The sequence below is a fragment of the Camelus ferus genome, chromosome 11 (assembly GCF_009834535.1).
Source record: "Camelus ferus isolate YT-003-E chromosome 11, BCGSAC_Cfer_1.0, whole genome shotgun sequence".
NCBI lineage: Eukaryota > Metazoa > Chordata > Mammalia > Artiodactyla > Camelidae > Camelus > Camelus ferus.
Genome location: NC_045706.1, coordinates 49885469 through 49902813, shown reverse-complemented (window position 1 = coordinate 49902813; position 17345 = coordinate 49885469).

Sequence of the window (17345 nt, the reverse complement as noted above, 5' to 3'; positions counted from 1 at the left end):
CTGCAGCAATGCTGTGATGTAAATACTACCATCATGCCTACTTTATAGATGAGGAAATCAAGGCTTAGGAAGAGTAAAGGACCCAAGGTCATTTGAATCCTGGTGCTTTGCCTGTCCTCTAACCCCGAGGATATACCTCTTGCCTGCCATCTGCTCCTGCCTCCTCTCAGGTGTACGCGGGTAGGAGCAGGGTCCACAGAATGTCTGGGTCTCCCCAGCTCCTGCTGAGTCCTGTGGAGCCTGAGGAGGCCCCAGGGCTGCACTAGGTTCAGAGCCCAGCCCACAGGCACTAACACACCATTTTTCGTAAGGACATGTTTGATCTGACTGGGACTTCCTGCCTGGTTCACAGCCAGTAATCAATAAAACAAATATTAGCTATCATTATTTGTAATCTCCTTTGAGCCTCACAACAACGTAGTGAGAAAGCTATTCTGTTGACAGAGGTTAACTTACTTGCCCAAGTCCCAGGCAGGATGGCTGTGCTGAAACCATCCTGCTCCCTGGTGGAGCTGTGTCTGCCACCCAGCAGCACCCAAAGATGGGGCCTCGCAGGGCCATTCCTCCCTATGATTAAGACCACAAAGTTGCCCCCTCCGTGGCCCTGGGTGGTCTCCCCGAATCCCATGCCTTCCACCAGGACATGCCCTTTTTGGAACCTTTGCTTTCCATGGCCTTCCAGCAAGGACAGGCCCCTGGAAATGGGACTGTTGGTCCCCAGGTCAGAGAGAGTCCCCTTCCGCCAGAAGGGAGAACCCTCCCACCCCTATTTCCAGGGGCCCTAGGCCCTTTGCAGACTGACCTGTGGCTCAGTTCCCCACAATCTGCCTGTGACTACAGGTGGGAAGGCTCTGCCGAGGGAGACCTGGCAACATTGGGACCTGGGGGTCGGGGAGGTGGAGGCGGCACTACCATCAACCCCTCTCAGACATCCCAGGCGGCCTCTCCTGTGCCCCCCAGGGCTTCCCGGCCACTCTGGGGCCTAGGTGGGTGCTCGAAGAGCCTGGAGTCTGGAGCTGTCTCTGGCCATGGGTGCAAGAAGACCCTGCCTCCTCCTCCTCCTCCTCCTCCTCCTCCTCGGGCTCCAGTCTCTTGTCAGAGTTAAGGAGCTGGTACTTTGGGAAAGCCCTCCCAGGCCTGGGGAGACGAAGATACAGAAGAATGGAAACCTTACCCCTCCTGTAATCCTCTCTCCCGTTTCCAACAAACTCTCCCAGAAAAGGCTTTGGCTCTGCCAACCCACACTGCTACCAAACTGGGAGGGGGGATGGCCTAGGCCCTTCAGAGCTGAGGTCCCTGGCCCGCTGCTAACCCACCCACCTCCCTGACACAGGAGTCATCTCTCACCCCTGTCCCCAGCACGCCCAGGACAGCCCTCCCCAGAGGGCGGCCCTCCCCAGCACCCTGATGCGGCTGCGCCCAGCCCTCCCCGTGGAGCATCAGTCCCGGATCAGTTCCTCACAGGCTACAGGGCTGGCAGGTTACCTAGGTGAGGGCAGTGGGCTGAGAGGGAGCTCTGCCGGCCAGAGGAGCTCCCCAATGGCATCTGCAACAGCCCAGCCTATGGTTGCCAGGTCTTCTGGGTTTTCAAGGGACACTAGAAATCTAGATTTGTTTGTAAAAGATTCTCTAATTTAAGTGCCAAGTGCTACTCAAAATGGAAATAAAACAAACCAAAAAATTTGTCGCATGGACCTATTAAAAAATTTTTTTTTGTTCCACAGGCTACTGATGAAGAACCTGTAGAGGGGGGACCCTTGATACCCCTGAACCCCCAGCTTGACCAAAGCACCAGCAGGGGCCTTTTGTCCCTCACAACAGCATGAGCTACTTCTCTTCCAGAAAGCTCCATGGGCTCTGGGAATGAGGCCCAGCCCTCCTCCATCCCTCTCCTGTGCACACCAGGTAACACTGTGGACTCATCCTTGTGGGGCAATGGCTTCCCCTGGCAGAAAAGTAAGGCATGCTGCTTTCCCATCTCCTGGAGGACCTGGCTCAGGAGGCTATCCCCTCACCATCCTTGTCCATCCAGAGTCTGGGGTGGGATTAGAACCCACAGCTGGGGGTTCTAGGTCTGCCCATCTTCCCACTGTGTGCACAGGGCCACCAGGACGTTAGTCCCTGGGCCAGTCAGGTGCTGGAGAGGCCTCCCTTTAGGCTGGGGAGTGGTATAAGGAGCCACACTGCAGAAGTGGGGGTTAGAATCCAGCCCCGCTTGACACAGAAAGTTCTGTCTATTCAGGATAAGCTGGGTGGCTAGCCCTGCCACTGGGGGCCCCCAGTCTGTCTATCCTCACCCCCAGAGTGCACTCTGGCTGGACAGCAGTCAGAAGGGTCAAGCACCATCCACCGGCCCAGCCCATCTGAGGCCCTAGGACAGCCCCATGCAGGACTGGGGTCCTGGCACAAAGGAAGTTTGTCCTGCAGAGCCCTGCAGATCCTTATATAAACTAAAAAACTACAGACTGGGAGCTGGAGCTCTTTTAGTGAGAGCAGGACTAAAGCTTGCCTCTGATAAGCAAATGCTTTCTCCTGAGAGTCCAGATCCTTACAAATGAGATCCTCAAAGGGAAGGTACCTGGAGATACCACGGAGAACAAGCAGATTTTAAACATTCTGACTCAGTAAAAAAGGCTCAGTTACCTTCCGATGATATTTTTGAGATGCTAATGGGAGCCAGTCTCTACTTCTTACACATGTCCTTCAGACTCCCAGTGTCTTGTTGGAATATGTCATTTAGTGTATTTTCTTTCTTTATGACATTCTCTGTTTCAGACTGGCCTTCCTTTCTGTTAGTCAGTCAACAAATATTTCTGGGCCCGTCCCAATGGCCAAGCAGGGAGAGGTTTGTTGATCTACCCTCCCCTAGCCTGGGGTCCACTTTTCAAAGACTTCCCACCAGTCACCTGCTGAGAAGACACGTGGTTTTGGAGCCTGCAGGCCTCCACCTTCTGCAGAACCCAGAAAGCTCCAGAATCCCAACCCTCCAGCCAAAAGAGGCACTTGGGACAGCTGGCCAAGTGGTTCACAAGAACCTAATAGCTGTGTGGGGCTGACATCTGGGAGTGCCCATCCAGGTGCAGGGCACCACTCGGTCCTGGGCCCAGCCTCTAATGAGGCCAGGGCTGCCACCTCCATGGGGTCTTTGGACCCATCCCTACCCCCTTGACCAGCCTTTGGCCAGTCTGGCCACACACCTGCCCTGTGCCTTGGCCCCTCTCACATCCTTATGTCCCTAGAGCTTTCTTCCCATTTGGGCCTGAAATGCACTAAAGAGCCCCCATCCCTTGCAGTGCCGAGCTCTGACGCTGATTTGGCAAGGCGAGAAGTGATCTGGACTTTGTCGGCTCTTGGAGGACCTGCCTCCATTCCCCAGGCCTTTATTATAGGCCTCTAGACCAGACTTTAGGCATCTGGAAGAGCTGCCTCCAGGAGTGTTTAGCGGGGGATGTAAGGAATCACAGGAACCAACAGGAATAGACCCAGGGGCCTTGGTCAGGGGAGGGACCACTTGGTACCTAAGGCCAAGTGAGGCAGGTCTGGAGCCAGATGGAATAGCTGCAGCCAAGATGCTCATCGGGCCTGTAACAGCTTGGCCCCTCTCTCAGCCTCAGCTTCCTTATCTATAAACGGGATAAAGTCTGGAATAGCGGGGTAGACCCAGGCGGTAGAGCCAGACAGGCCTGGCCTTAAACGCCAGCTTTGAGTTGTGATCTTGGGTGAGTTCCTTAACATAACAAACCACAGATATATCATCTGTAGAGGGGAAAGGATAACAGCACTCACCCTCTGTGGCTGTTGACAGGGCTACAGGAAACGTACATAAAGTACCTGGCATAGAGCAGGGCTCAGTAAGCAGGAGTTATCATTATTACTTCACAGGCCTGTTTGGAGGATTAAACCCAGTGAAACGATGTGTGTGCAATGGCTTGGTGAAATACGGTGTACAAATGGTAGCAATTACCACTTATCGGTGTGTCCCCCTCTCCTTGGGCCTCATTCCCTTCCTTCTCTTTTTCTCTGTCTAGTTTATTTTTTCTTCTCTGCCTTAATCTTCTCTTGGCGTCTCTTCCTCTAGTCCCTCTCCTCTCCTCTTATCCCCACAGCCTTTAGAGCCAACATCCAACACCAATTTCATCTTCCCTCACCCAGAACCTGCAATGGCTCCCCATTGTCCCCCATCTCCAAACTCAGCAGCACTGCCGCCCCTCGTGACCAATTTCACCGCATGTCCCTCCCCAAAGCAGAGCCTCCCCACTGGTGAGCTGCTCTCCTCTCTGCCTTCCCCACATACACTAGTGGCCTCCCCCCGTTTGCACTCACACTATCTCCCCAGCCTGGGGAGCTCCTGGTTACTGGTTGCTCCCTCAATAAGTACAGCCCACTCCTCTCCCCTTCAATACCCAATTAAATTCAATTTCTGAGTCAACAAATATGTCTTAATCAGCCACTCTGTGGCAGGAGCTTTTGAAAGGGTTCTCTCCTTGGGAAAACCACCTTAAAAGTATGGCCATAATTTTCTAGCTGTGTGACCTTAGGAAAGATGCCTGCCCTTTCTGAGCCTACCTCATAAGGTAGTTGCAAGAATTAAATTAAAATAGTGGTTTGTAAAGTTTCTAGCATAGTGCTTAGTGGATAGAAAGTGGTAAGTAAACAGTAGCTAGTTTTATTATTCTGGTTCTTGGGCATTTAAAACAAGTGACATAGACCAGCAGGAAGTGTTAGGTTTTTGCTGCATTTAGTGATCCTTTGGTTAAAATCAACATCCTCTCATTCATTCATCAAGTGCCTGGTCAAGCTTCCAAAGTTCCATGTCATGGTATCCTCAGAGGTCTGGTCATTCAACACCCAATTACAATCATGCCATCTGTGTGCGGAGCTGTGTGACAGCACAGCCAGAACAGGTTCACAGAATGATTGGGAAGCAGGTAGTAAGGACCCAGGTCCCCATGCCAGCCCAGAACAAAAGAGTGTATCAGGATACAACCCAGCTTTGTCTACACAACCTGCCTCATGCACCCCGGGGCTGTCCCTCCTCAGGCCTCCATTATCCTCCTGTCCCCTGTGCTCCCTGCCTCTGCCACCCTTGCCTCCCTTCTGTCTCTTCAACAGGAACAGCTCTGGCCTGGCTCAGAGTCTTTGCACAGGCTCCTCTTTCTGCCCAGAACATGCTCTCCAGCCCACATATCTTTAAAGGTGTAAGAACTCCTCCCAAAGCCCACCTCTGTCCATCCTGTGTGACACTCAGCTTCCTTTTAGGATGTTATGAAAAGAGCTCAGGCTAGGTATGAATCCAGCTCTCTCACCTCGCAGCTGGCCTTGAGCAAGTGGCAGCCCCTACCTACCTACACCAGGGAGCAATGTGACTATACACGTGAGGACACCCAGCTCCTGCCAGGGGCCTAAAAACAATGGCTGACGGTAAGAGGCAGGAACACCCCCATTTAAATAGGCTAGAAAAGTAGATAGGAGTCAAGTGGCTTCCCTTTAGCTCAAGCCAGAGGGGAGCAGGCAGCATTGAGGAAGGTCAGTCAAGGTCTGCACAGGACTGCTGGAGAGCACAGGTAGGACCCCACATCCAAATTTCTAGCCAATCCCTGTCTACCCTGTGATCCATGGGTGGGCCTTCTGTACCAGGTCAAGGGCAACTTAGAAGCAGAGGTCATGCCCCATGCCTCTGAACTCCTCCAAGCTCTAGGACAGGCTGGGCCCCCAGGAGGCACCCAGCAAGGATGTGTCAGCAGATGCTGTGGTTGCACAGTTCCCAGCAGACCACCTGGCATGGGCTTTCCAGTATCTCTAACTCCCCTGCCCAACATCCTTCCCAGTTGAAAAGATGGTCCCTGCTCCTTGCAACCCCACCCTTCCGCTCCCCTCAATTAGATTATGTCTGTAAAACCCCTTGAGCTAAGTGCACTATAAATACAAGGCATTTGTATCAGATCCAGGCTAGGGAAGCTGTGAGGAGCCAGGCAAGGGACAGGAGCTCCAGGAGGTCTGCATCAGCTGAGCTGAACATAGTTTCTTGTGGCCCAGGTGCTATCAGTCAAAATTGATGGCTGCTGCCGGTTCCTTGGAGTTACAAGTAACCAGGGAGGGCAGAGCTGGCCGAGATTTCAAGCTTGTTGAGTGCTTTGGACTATTAGTCTAGTATTTGTGGTTGGAGTAAGCCCAGGGCACGTTCAGCTGAGCCATTTTTAACATTTGTTTTTCAGCCCATGTGAATTTAAGGCTTGGGGGTTCTCCTGGTTCTCACTTGTTTGCACTTATTTTTGGCCTATTCTCTAAGACCCCTTCTGAGAAGGGACTGAGTTATGTCAGTCTCGGAGCTAAAGGGCCCCACAAGCTAGAAGTGGACCCTAAAGCTGGGCAGTCCAGGGTCTCTGCATGCTCTCGAGTACACCCCTCTTCCCATCCTCTCCTTCAATGATCTCTCCTGGGACACGACTGGAGCCACAGACCTCACTCTTCTTCTCTTCCTCTACCAGCCTTTGAGTATCAGTGTAGCTTTTTTTCTTGCTGGCCTGGTTCCCCACTATGGGGCACGTAGCACAATGGGAGCACCTGGGACAGCCAGCCTTGTCCATGAATGGAATGAATTCCGTGTCTCATGTCCACATCCCCCACAGCCTGAAGGTGGGAAAAGCTGGCCTGATTGAGCGATGAACACCCACACCATTCACAGGGTGTCTGGATTTCAAGCAGCCCTTTGTCATCCACGAGGGAAAGCCATAGAATTACTCACACTGTGCCTACGAGGACGCACCCTGTCTGCAAGGAGCTGAGAGTCTCTTGGAAGGGACAGAGTGAAAAACAATAACCATAGGAATAAGTATAAAGTTGAATGAAGGAAAGGTTGGGGTGCTAAGGGAACTGGGAAGAAGGGGGTCTGACCTCACTGGGCATCTGGGAAGGCTTCTCTGAGGAAGTGATGGAGCTGCCCACCTGAGGCCTCCTGTCTCCTGTCCCAGGTGCCCTGGCCCTTGTCTGAATGCCCTGCTCCACAGCCCTCCTACAGGCACCACTTGCTCTTAAGATGCCCACAACTGAAGGCTCCCCCCCAGCATCTGGACATCATGCTCGTCAGACCTCACAACCAGAAGAGGCCTCAGCAGCCCGCTGCCTGTGATGCAGAATCTCCTGGCATCATGAGAATTCTGTGATTAACCTACTTAATTTCTGCACACCTCAGCTTTTTCATCTGTAAAATGGGCCTGCCTTAAATGCTGATTCCGAGGTTGAGCAGGACAAAGGCAGTGAAGGTCCTCTGTGGGCTGGGAGCATCAGGGATGAAGTGTTTCTGAGGTCTGAAGGTAGCAGATAAAGGCGGGAATGATTTTCTCTCAGACAACTCCACCCCTAGAGGCGCCGGTTCCACTCAGAGATATCTCTGACTCAGGAGTGTGACCTCAGTCAAGGGACCAAGGGACGCTCAGACGATCTGCTGAGAGCGGCGGGGAGGAAGGGATTTGTTCCCGTCCTCAGAGAGACTTGTCTGACTTTCCATCAGTAATGGCTTCAGGGTGCAGACAACTGGAGACAGCGAGGTGGGGGCGGCTGGGAGAGCAAGGAGCCCAGACAGGGGGACAGGAAGGGGAGCGCTCGGCGGGGAGGGACAGGAGCCAGCGAGGTGCTGTGGCACGCGGCCCCTGAGCCTGGCCCCCGTTAAATATAACCCCAGCCCATTGTTTTCTCGGTTATTGTATTTTGCAGTTTTCCCTCTGGAGAGGCAGCCTAAATGAGGACTGGCCAAGTCAGGGGCCGCCTGGAAGTTCTAAGAACACAATTGTGATCGTGATGAAAATTAAAATTGTATATTTTCTAAGTTTAAAAAAAGCAAACACTCCAAGGTCATACACTGGCCCCGTGCCTCCTCGAATCCGGCTGGCTTGCTATTCTTCCTCAAGGTACCTGAGTCTGGGGGCCCAGAAGCAAGGGTCAGCAGGGGGCCATCCCCGGGAAGATGGCTGAGAAACACAGCCAGTGGGACACTGGAGTCCTTAAGAAGCAGCTTGTCCTGGCCGTCCTGGCCATCTGAGCCCCACAGCTCAGCCCCGCAGGCCCCGAGGGAGGCTCTGAGGGCAAACTCACAGATGAGTCCAGCCCAGAGCCCTGATGCGGGGGGACCCACTCACTGCCGCACTTTCAGGGGAGCCAACTGGCCCAGGAACAAGGCTGGCTGTCCTGAGTGACCAGGCCAGGGATGGAAGGAGGGTGCACCCCCACTTCGGGGTGAGGGGCCCAGAGCCCCCTCTCCTGAAGCAAGCATGCCGTGAAGGGGATGAAAAGCCCTCTGAGCGCGCGCGCGCATACACACACACACACACACACACACACACACACACACACACACACACACACACACACACACACACACACACACACACACACGGCTGTGCTCCTTGCACTTCTGTTCTCTCCCTGTCTCTCCCCACAGCCCCTTACTGCTTCCCTGACTCTGCTTCTCTCTGTCTCTCTAGCTCTCGCTCTTCCTCTGTCTCTTTGTTTCCATCTCTGGCTCTCATTCCCTCCCCCTCTCTCTCTCTCTGTCTCTGTCTCTCTCTCACACACAAACACACACACACACACACATTTGGCTCCCACTCCTCAGAGAACCTCTGATGAATTAAAGGTCTTCATCCCACTTGACAGATGGGTAAGGGGCCCCTGAGGGATCGCTAAGAGACATGCCTGGGGCCAGAGGCAGAGCTGGGCCAAGAAACCAGGGCTCGGGTGTCCCAAGTGGGTTGTGCACTCCTCCTCCCCACTCTCCGTGGCACTGCCCCTTCTGACCCTGGGGGTGGGGGAAGCGCCCTCCCTTCCCTCCACTCTCAGTACCCACTCCTCCCTCAGCTGGGGTGGTGTCGGCCTATGTGCCAACCTCCTGACTCTCCCTCTGACAACCTTGGCAGCCTTCTCCACCTCAGCACTCCCAGGAGAATGGTTTAGTGGTCAGACCAACAGGTTTATGAAGCCAAGTTCCCAGCAATCACAACTGTGGGCTCCTGACAGCAGTAGATTTGGCTCCACTGGCCCCAGTCACGCACGTCTGCTCTTGGGGAGAGTGAGAGGACGTTGGGTGGGGTGGATCCCAGGAACCCCTCCTGGCTTCCAAACATGGCAGCCCTCACTGTATTAACTGAGCAGCCAGAGCCAGGCGGCCCAATGACTTCCCTTGGTGAGCTATCACTCCCCCAGTGCCAACTCTCACAGGGAGGGGAGTCAAAGCTGGCCAGGTCGTTGTGACAACTCACATTCGCTCCCTGCAACCCTGTTGACCACCAGAAAGGGGCCAGCCCTGCTCTCTGCAGGCACAACGCCCTCCATACATCCTGATGCTGCAGCACAGCGGATGTGCCACCTGGATCTCCTGTGAGGCATGAGCTTCTTCGAGGGACAACACCTCATGCATCGAAGTGTCCAAGTATACTGCTGAGGACCTGGCACAGTCACCACTCAGCACACATTTGCTGGATGAGGGCTCAAACTAGAGGGCTCCAGAAAATAATGCTATGGAGTGTTCTAGAGCATGTGCTTCAAGACCTATCTCAAGTGTAACCTTCTTCAGGGAGCAAGAGCCTCCATCATTTGGGACTTTGTGTTGGAAGTAACAGCAATAAAAGCTATCTCAAGTAGATTAAATAAAAAGGGAATGCATTGTTCACATAAGGTGGCAAGTTCAGAAATAGAGTGGATCTCAGGAATGGTTTGACCCAGTGGCTCAAAAATGTCACCAAGGATCTAGTTTCTTTCTTTAGCCTCTCTGCCCTTCCTGGTGTTATCTTTATCCTAAGGTCAACTTCCCTTGTGGTCTCAAGGTGGCTTCCATAATCTCCCCCAAACTACAGACTTTTCTCTTGTATCCAGACAGAGAGAGCACCAAGCAAGCAGCTCTGTCTCAGCAATCCAAGTAGAATCCTGAGAGTCACTAGGCTAGACCACATGTCCATCCACCAACAAATGGTTATGGCAGGGGGTGGAACATGCTGGTTGGCTTAAGCCCAAAAGGGTTTCAAAAGGGTTTACTTCTGCCTGAAGCTAGAGTCCACTGTGTACAGAGAATCCTATAAAGATTCATTAGGCAGGAGTGGTGGATGTCCAGTTAAGACAGAGTCCTGTCAGCAAAGCAGAAAGGCAGGTAGAAGCAACTGTCAAAAGCCCACTACAATTTCCCTAACTCTGATCACCCTGATTCTGAGCCCCCAAGAATTCTGTTTCCTGCTTTATCTATACATTGTCACACTAGACTGTAATGTAGTGTTTACCTATTTGCCTGCCACATTAGACTATGAACTTGCTGACAGCAGGCACTACATCTTATCCAGCCTGTATCCCGTCTCAGGATATCACTCAGGGCCGGGTACTCAAAAGGGTATTCAGTTTACGTATGTTCCACGACAAAGCTGCCCAGCAGAACTCTCATGAAATAGACATCCCTCTGCCCAAAGAGGCCGTAACAACTTCCTGTTTGTTTTAAAATAAGTATACGTAGTCTTTTCCTTGCATGATTTCTTAATTTGATCTCTTCCACTGGGAAAAACAGCCCTGTAATTCCAGGAAGCAGGTTTGTGTGTGCCATGCCGCCCACGCTTCCTGCTCAGGCAGAGATGCGAGGGGTGGTATGCAGGTCCTCCAGGTGCCTGTTTCCCTCTCAAGGTCGGGGGTGGACATAAATGTGGCTGCTCCCTGGCCTAGTCACAACATCCACGCACCAGAGGTGTTGGACTGGTCACAGGAAACCCGACAGCTCAGAGTTCTGCACATCACAAGCCTGGACTGAGGGCTAAAAATGGCCTCAGGGAAACCAGCCATGGTGGATCAAAGAGTTCTTTCCGCTTTGGAGGAAACCCCCCAGAGTATGAGCTCATCCCATGCTACTCCCAGGAGGGTTCCAGATCCCCAGATGGGAGGCAGGCTGGTTGGCCAAACTGCCCTGTCTCCTTCTTTGTCTAATCCCGGGGGTTCTGATCATGACAGGAGTTCTGCAGCTTTGTCCCTGTCCCGCCAGCCTTGTGAGGCCCATCCCAGGGCCTGAGAGGGTGGAGAGGACCAGAGTCTATCATCCAGCCTCCACCAGCCCACCAAGAAAGCCTCAAAATACAAGTGCGGACACTCAGTCACGTGTCCAAGGGGACCCGGAGCTTGTGAAGGGCCACTTCCCAGACCTCCACGGTAAAGCAGCTGTGTAAACCTGCCCCTCTGGGGCTGGTTGATGGAAACTGGGTCAGAGCACAAGAAATTGTTAGGAACTGAACAGCAAGCTGCCCAGAACAACACTCCTGCCCTTCCTTAAGGAAGCTGAAGGCTCCACTTGATATTCAACAAATCTTCAGTTTTATTGCTTGGAAAGTATAGACAGGGAGGGGGCCTGGCTGGCGTGAGCCCCAAGATGGGGGAAGCAGGCAAGTGCCGAGTCTGCAGGAGCCCACAGTCGGAGCTTGAGGGGAAAGCCTGGGGAAGCCTGGCAGGTGGCCTTCTTCTTCTGCACCTTCTAGGCCTTTTGAGGGCCAGAAGGGTGGGAACTGGCTGAAAGGAGGCGGAGGCACTTAGCACAAAGCTCAGGTAAGCAGGAAGAAAGTCTGTGTTCTAGTGCTGACTTCGAGGAGAGGGAGAGGCAGAGGGGTGGAGGCTCCAGACACCCCCACCTGCACCACCGTCACCCCACAAAGAGCAGCTAAACCGCAGCACCACACGTGGGGCTCTGAACGTGGAGAGGCAGCAAGGCTCTGCCGTGACAGCGTCTGCAAACCCCTCGAGCAGGATCTCCGGGGGCCCTGCAAGGCCTGGGGCCCCAGGACTCCAAGCGCAGTAGGGGTGGGAACTCCAGCTCGGGGAGGTCACTGTGAGGTGAAGGGGTGCAGCCAGGTAGAGCCTCCAGATCACAGAGGGACAGTCCTCCCCCCCAGCCATGTCCAGCGGGGAGCTTGGCCTGGGCAACAGCAGGTGGAGGTGAGGGACTCGGGATGGACTCCAGGTGGCCAAGGGAAGGGGGCTGTTACAAACCCCACTTTTCAAAGTCCCTTTTGGCTCTGGGCTTTGTCCTGTGGGGTCAGGGTGTGTCAGGTCTCCTGCCTGAGGGGAGCTAGCTGGAGGCACCTGGTGGGGTCAGCCCCCCAGGCCGAGCAGGCCCCATCCCTGCCACCTACAAAAACCCGCACAGCCAGGGCCTGTAGGGCCTTGCATTTTCCTTTGGAAAATTCTTTGGTTTATTTTGCATTTATCCTCAAAGATTGTCCATCCCCAATACACACACAAACATATACTCTCATAAAACAGAATCATAAAACACACACATAAGCCCTTTTTATACCTCTGTGGGTTGGTTCCCTTCCAGTCTTCCTAGTGTACACTCATTCCCTTTAGACCATTTTATGTATGACATATAAAAATTATGTATGTGTTTGTATTCTGTTCTGTCTACCTAATATATCATGTAGAGATTTTTACATATAAACATAGTTTGATAGCATAGCTATTTTAAAAGAGAACAAGTGCAGACGACCATGTGTTGTGGTCTGAAGGTGGAGAGGCCTGAAAAGGCCAATTCCACAGAGCTTTAGGCATTGAACACACAGCACAGGATGCACCTAGTGGCTCTGGCCCCAGGGACACCCCCTTGAGCACCCACTCAGCTCCTCTGGCCTCAGAGGAGACAGGCTGGAGAAATAGATTGGCCAAAGGAATAAGAGAGAAAGAAAGAGGGAGGGAGGGAGGGAAGGAAATCATTAAGACCTCAAAATTTGGCAAAATGAGAAAAATTACCTAAAAGACTGTAACAGTTCTCATCCTGAGCTAAAACTGGCCTGTCACATCTGCAGTGTGGCACACTAGATGAACAGAACTTTCAGGCTGCATCAGGGGCAGAACACCGGCCAGACAGTGCATTGGTTTTAGGGAGGGGGACCAGAGCTGGCCACCAGCCCTCAGCCACATCACAGGAAGGGCTCCTGCCTGCGCTCACCTGGGCTGAGGGAGCTCTGGCCATCACACATTCACAGAGGACAGTCCCAGAGCAGAGGGCCAATGTTCCTTCATGTCCCCCAGGCCTGTTTCCATGGTGGACAAAGCCCTTCATGCCTTGTAAACCAAGAGAAGCAGCTGATCACAGGTTCTTGGAAGCAGAACAAGCCCTCCTCCCCCCTGGGGCCTCCCTGCCAGCCCCTCCCAGCCCCCAGCCCTGCTGCCCCCTCCAGTCTGCCCTTTGTCTGCAGCTGTGACTGTAAACGCCCTCTCCCTCTCCCTCAGTCTGGAGACCCTGCTTCTTCTGTCTGCAGTGGAGCACATGTTCCCCACCCACCAACTGATCTATTTGAGGAGAATGTGGGGAAATGACTCTTTAATTAGTCTCCTGCCTTCATTAATTATTGTAATGGCTCTCAACTTGGGGGAGAGATGGGCACAATGCGCTTAATATGTTTTTATGTCGACAAACACATTCTTTGCTTGGCAGTGAAAGAGGCCTACTTGGGGTTTGGGTCTGTGGGGTGATTTGCAAGGAACATTAACACCATAGAAATTCTCCTACAGATTCATAGGTTGGCTTTCTGTGGTGACTTGAACTCCCACCTTCACCCTCTTCCTCTCCCTTTAAGATCCCTGTCTCCTCACTTCGTTTTTCCTCCTTTCCCAATACTCCTCCCTTTTTTATCTCACCTCTCTTTCCTTGGTCATGTCCCTCTTTTCCCAACCACACCCCTCTTGCTATCTCTCGCCTTCTCTCCAGACACTCTCAGGGAACATGGCTGCCAGGCAGAAGCTCTTAGGCTGACATTGTTGGCTGCATGCAATGGGGCCAGAGGCCTGAAGGGCACTGTGGGCAGGAAAGGTGGGAACCTGGGTCTGCTTTGTCTGTTTCTCTGTGGAGACCTCTCAGCTGGCCTCTAGGCGTGAGAAGCTCCATGAGAGCAGGAGAAGCTTACCAGGGAACCCTGCACAAACAAAATGCTTTCCAGGCCTCCCTGGCCCTGTATGGGGAACCTCTTTAAAGAGATCTTCCAGGCCTGTCATCAGTGGGGAAAAGGCCATTTGGGCTGGCAGAATTTCTGGAAAGAAGGAAGGAGATGAAGCTAAGAAAAACAGTCCCACAAATCACTCTTCAATGAGGTGAGAGTCTCCAAGGCAACCTGCCCAGGGCTGAGAACCACAGAGGAGGGAGATGCACTGTTGCCATGGAAACCACATCCTAGAAACCCATTGGTATTGGTCCCTGTTTGCCTTTGCAGATGAGGTGTTGGGGGCAGGGACTAGACCTGCAGTGTCCCTCAGGGGGATGGAGTGGAGGAAAGAGGGAGAAAAGAGGGGAAGAGAAGAGGGGCAGGAAGGGAGACAAAGAGAGAGACAGTAGGAGGAAGGAAGGAGGAGAAGGCTCCAGGAAGTAGACAGTCCCTCCGGGGCATCCTGAATTCTCTGGGCTGCCCAGCAGAGACAAGAGTGCCCTGTGTGCTCAGAACACGCGCTGTGGGAGTGAGCTGAGTGAGGGGAAGGGGCCTGAGCTGAAGCCCAGGCTGAGTCTCACTTGTCCTCCTTGCTTTTACTCCATCATTATTTAAAACATGTAAATGGAGCACACCCTGTGTTCACTAACCACAGAACAAGCCCCCAAAGGGTCTGGAATCAGAGAAACTCCATTTGGGGCTTCTGGTCCTTCCTCCCCCTGGGTGCCCAAGCACAGGGGTTCTAGAGAGAGGGTGACTAGAAGTGGGTCCCCAAGGCGGCCTCTTGCCCTAATTACTCCCAGGACACCAGTTTGCAGTTCCCTTTTTCTGGAATTTAAGTAGCCACTGTGTGCCTAGCGCCACCTGCTGGTGACCACTGGAAGCAAGGCAGCAGTGACTAGAGTTGGCCAGTCCTAGTGGGCCTCCACCACTGAGACTCTTCAAGGCAGGTGTCAAACTGGAACCCTCCTCCAAGGTCCCCTTTCACAGCCTGTGGGCCACATGAATTCTTCAGTAAAATGAGACGCATTTGGTGTGTGATCTTGGCAACCAGTTCCCTCTCAGGGCTTCCGCATCCCATCTGTGCAATGGTTTGGAAGGGTTCTTTATGGCTTGGATAGTCTGTGATGTCTTGATCCAAGCCAGAATTTAGCTTCTGTCTGGAGTATTTCATTCAGTCTGAGGGGAGAGACCGGGAATCCTCCCCCAGTGTCTCTCAATAATGCTCTTTGGGCCGGGGGCTCTGTAACCCCCACATGGCTCAAGGGCAGCCTGGCCCAGGAGGGCACCAAGTCTTCCCTGTCACCTTCCCTTTATCAGAGGGGCCCTACTGAGAGGGAAGCAGAAGCTTAAGTACTAGCACACACAACACCCACTACAAGAGCTTCTAGATGGGAGCCCAGCCCTGGGTTTCCTGTTTGCAGCCTTGCGGAGGACCTGGCTAAGCCACGCTCAGAAATGGTGAGATAAATGTGTGCTGCTCTAAGTACTAAGAGTTTGGTAATTTTTCACACACATAGAGAAGGAACACAGGTGCTATATCTAGAGTATTTTATGCAGTATTTAAGGAATATATCACTTCTGTCTGCATGTCAACTCTAACAGGAGGTGTTACTATCCCCATTTACGGAGAGGCAACTAAGGCTTGGGGGAGAGGCTTGATTTCCCGAGACCACACAGAAACTGGGGGAGGGGGAGTTGTGATACAAGTTATAGACCTTACGCAATGAAGAACCCTGTGACTGGCCTGCCGGCAGCAGGCAGCAACATTCCCCTTAGCCTCCATACGATGATAAGGCCTTTAGGAGAATGCGCCCTACCCAGCTTTCCAAGAACCCACCCTCCCTATGGCCTGACCCAGCTGTTTCCTGCAGGTTCTCTCAGCCACCTGCTGTGCTCCTGAGGGCATTTGTCTCTCCAACCCCACATAACTAGGACACTGGGAGTTAGAGGCCAAGTAGAGCAAGTCTTGTTTCCTCAAGGGCTTAGGAGCAAAAGGCAAGAAGAACCTGACTTCCCCAGGAATGAAGCAGAAGAAACGAGGCAGCCAGTGCTTCAAGGTCAATGCTGCATTACTTTCCTGAGCTGTGAGGCCACAATGCATCACTTTGATGACATCAGTGTACAAACTGACATCAGGGCTGGGCCTGGTCTAAGGACCCAACCCCAAGGAGAAGTGCAGCAGAGGGACAGGGACCCACAGAGACTATGCCTCAGAGGGGACCCTTCAGCTTGCTTCTGGAGCAGAAGCAGCGAAGGCACCAGGGGACTAGGGGAGTTCTCATCTGGTGGTCTCCACAGGAGGGCTGCTGCTTTATCTCATAGACGCGGGGACACAGGCAGACGTTCCCCTGCTGAAAGCATCTGGATTTTAGTCACTTCACTGGAAGAGATGGTTTCTCAGGATTAGTTTAGCTCAAAGCTACAAAAGAGATACCCTCCCCTCGGCTGCTGAGGGCTCTAGCCGGGCCAGTGCCTCAGAGGTAAACTTATTAACTGTAGTACACTGGTAAGTAGCCATATTGGAAATGTTTTCAGGTTTTTTTTCTTCCTCCTGGGATTTCAAGAGCAAATTACATTTCAAATACTCTTGGCTTAGGACAGCCAGTTTTCACCAATGAGCACTGCAGGAAGTGATTTGATGCAAACCATCATCCATGGCACACTGCTATGCACCAGACACCGTATACACGTCTGCCACTGGGACCTCACAACCACCCTAAATGGTGCCTTATCCCCATTTCACAGATGAGGAAGCTCAGGTATGGTAAGTAACTTGCCCAAAGGACCACAATTAGCAAGTGGGAGATCTATCTGACTCCCCTACTCCTTGCCTCCTATAAAGAAGACAAGCACCATGCAAGGGACACTGTATCCTGAATCGCACCAGGTCATAAAATCACTTTTATCAAAGGAAACCGAGCTGAGTGAAGACAGGTGAATGTGGAGGCACTGTTGCACACTGTGCTAGGTGGGGCCGCACTAGACACAGCCCCCCAAATTATAAAGAGCCCTGCCTTAGCAAATGAACGAGTTCCCCCCGCTGAGGCCACCTTGATGATGACAGCAAGCCTGGACTAGAAAATCACCCAGTGTGAAACTTCTTATTCCATCTCCTACCCTGGAAGCTCAACAGCAGGGGCTCTGCTTCAAGACAGGCCCCAATGCCCATGGTGACAGAGTCTTTCCTGGGGGCCTCTGCCACCCTGTACCCATCCCTCCCTTAGCACCCCCTCTGAATCTAACACCTCCCAACTATGCAACTACATGTGAGCTGCTTTAACCTCTCCAAGCCTCAGAGTTGCCATCTGAGAAAAGGGAAAGATATCTATTTTTCTTTGTGAGAAGAGGAAATGAGATGAAGCTCTTAGCCCAGGGTGAGACCATAGTAAACTAATTCCACTGTAACCA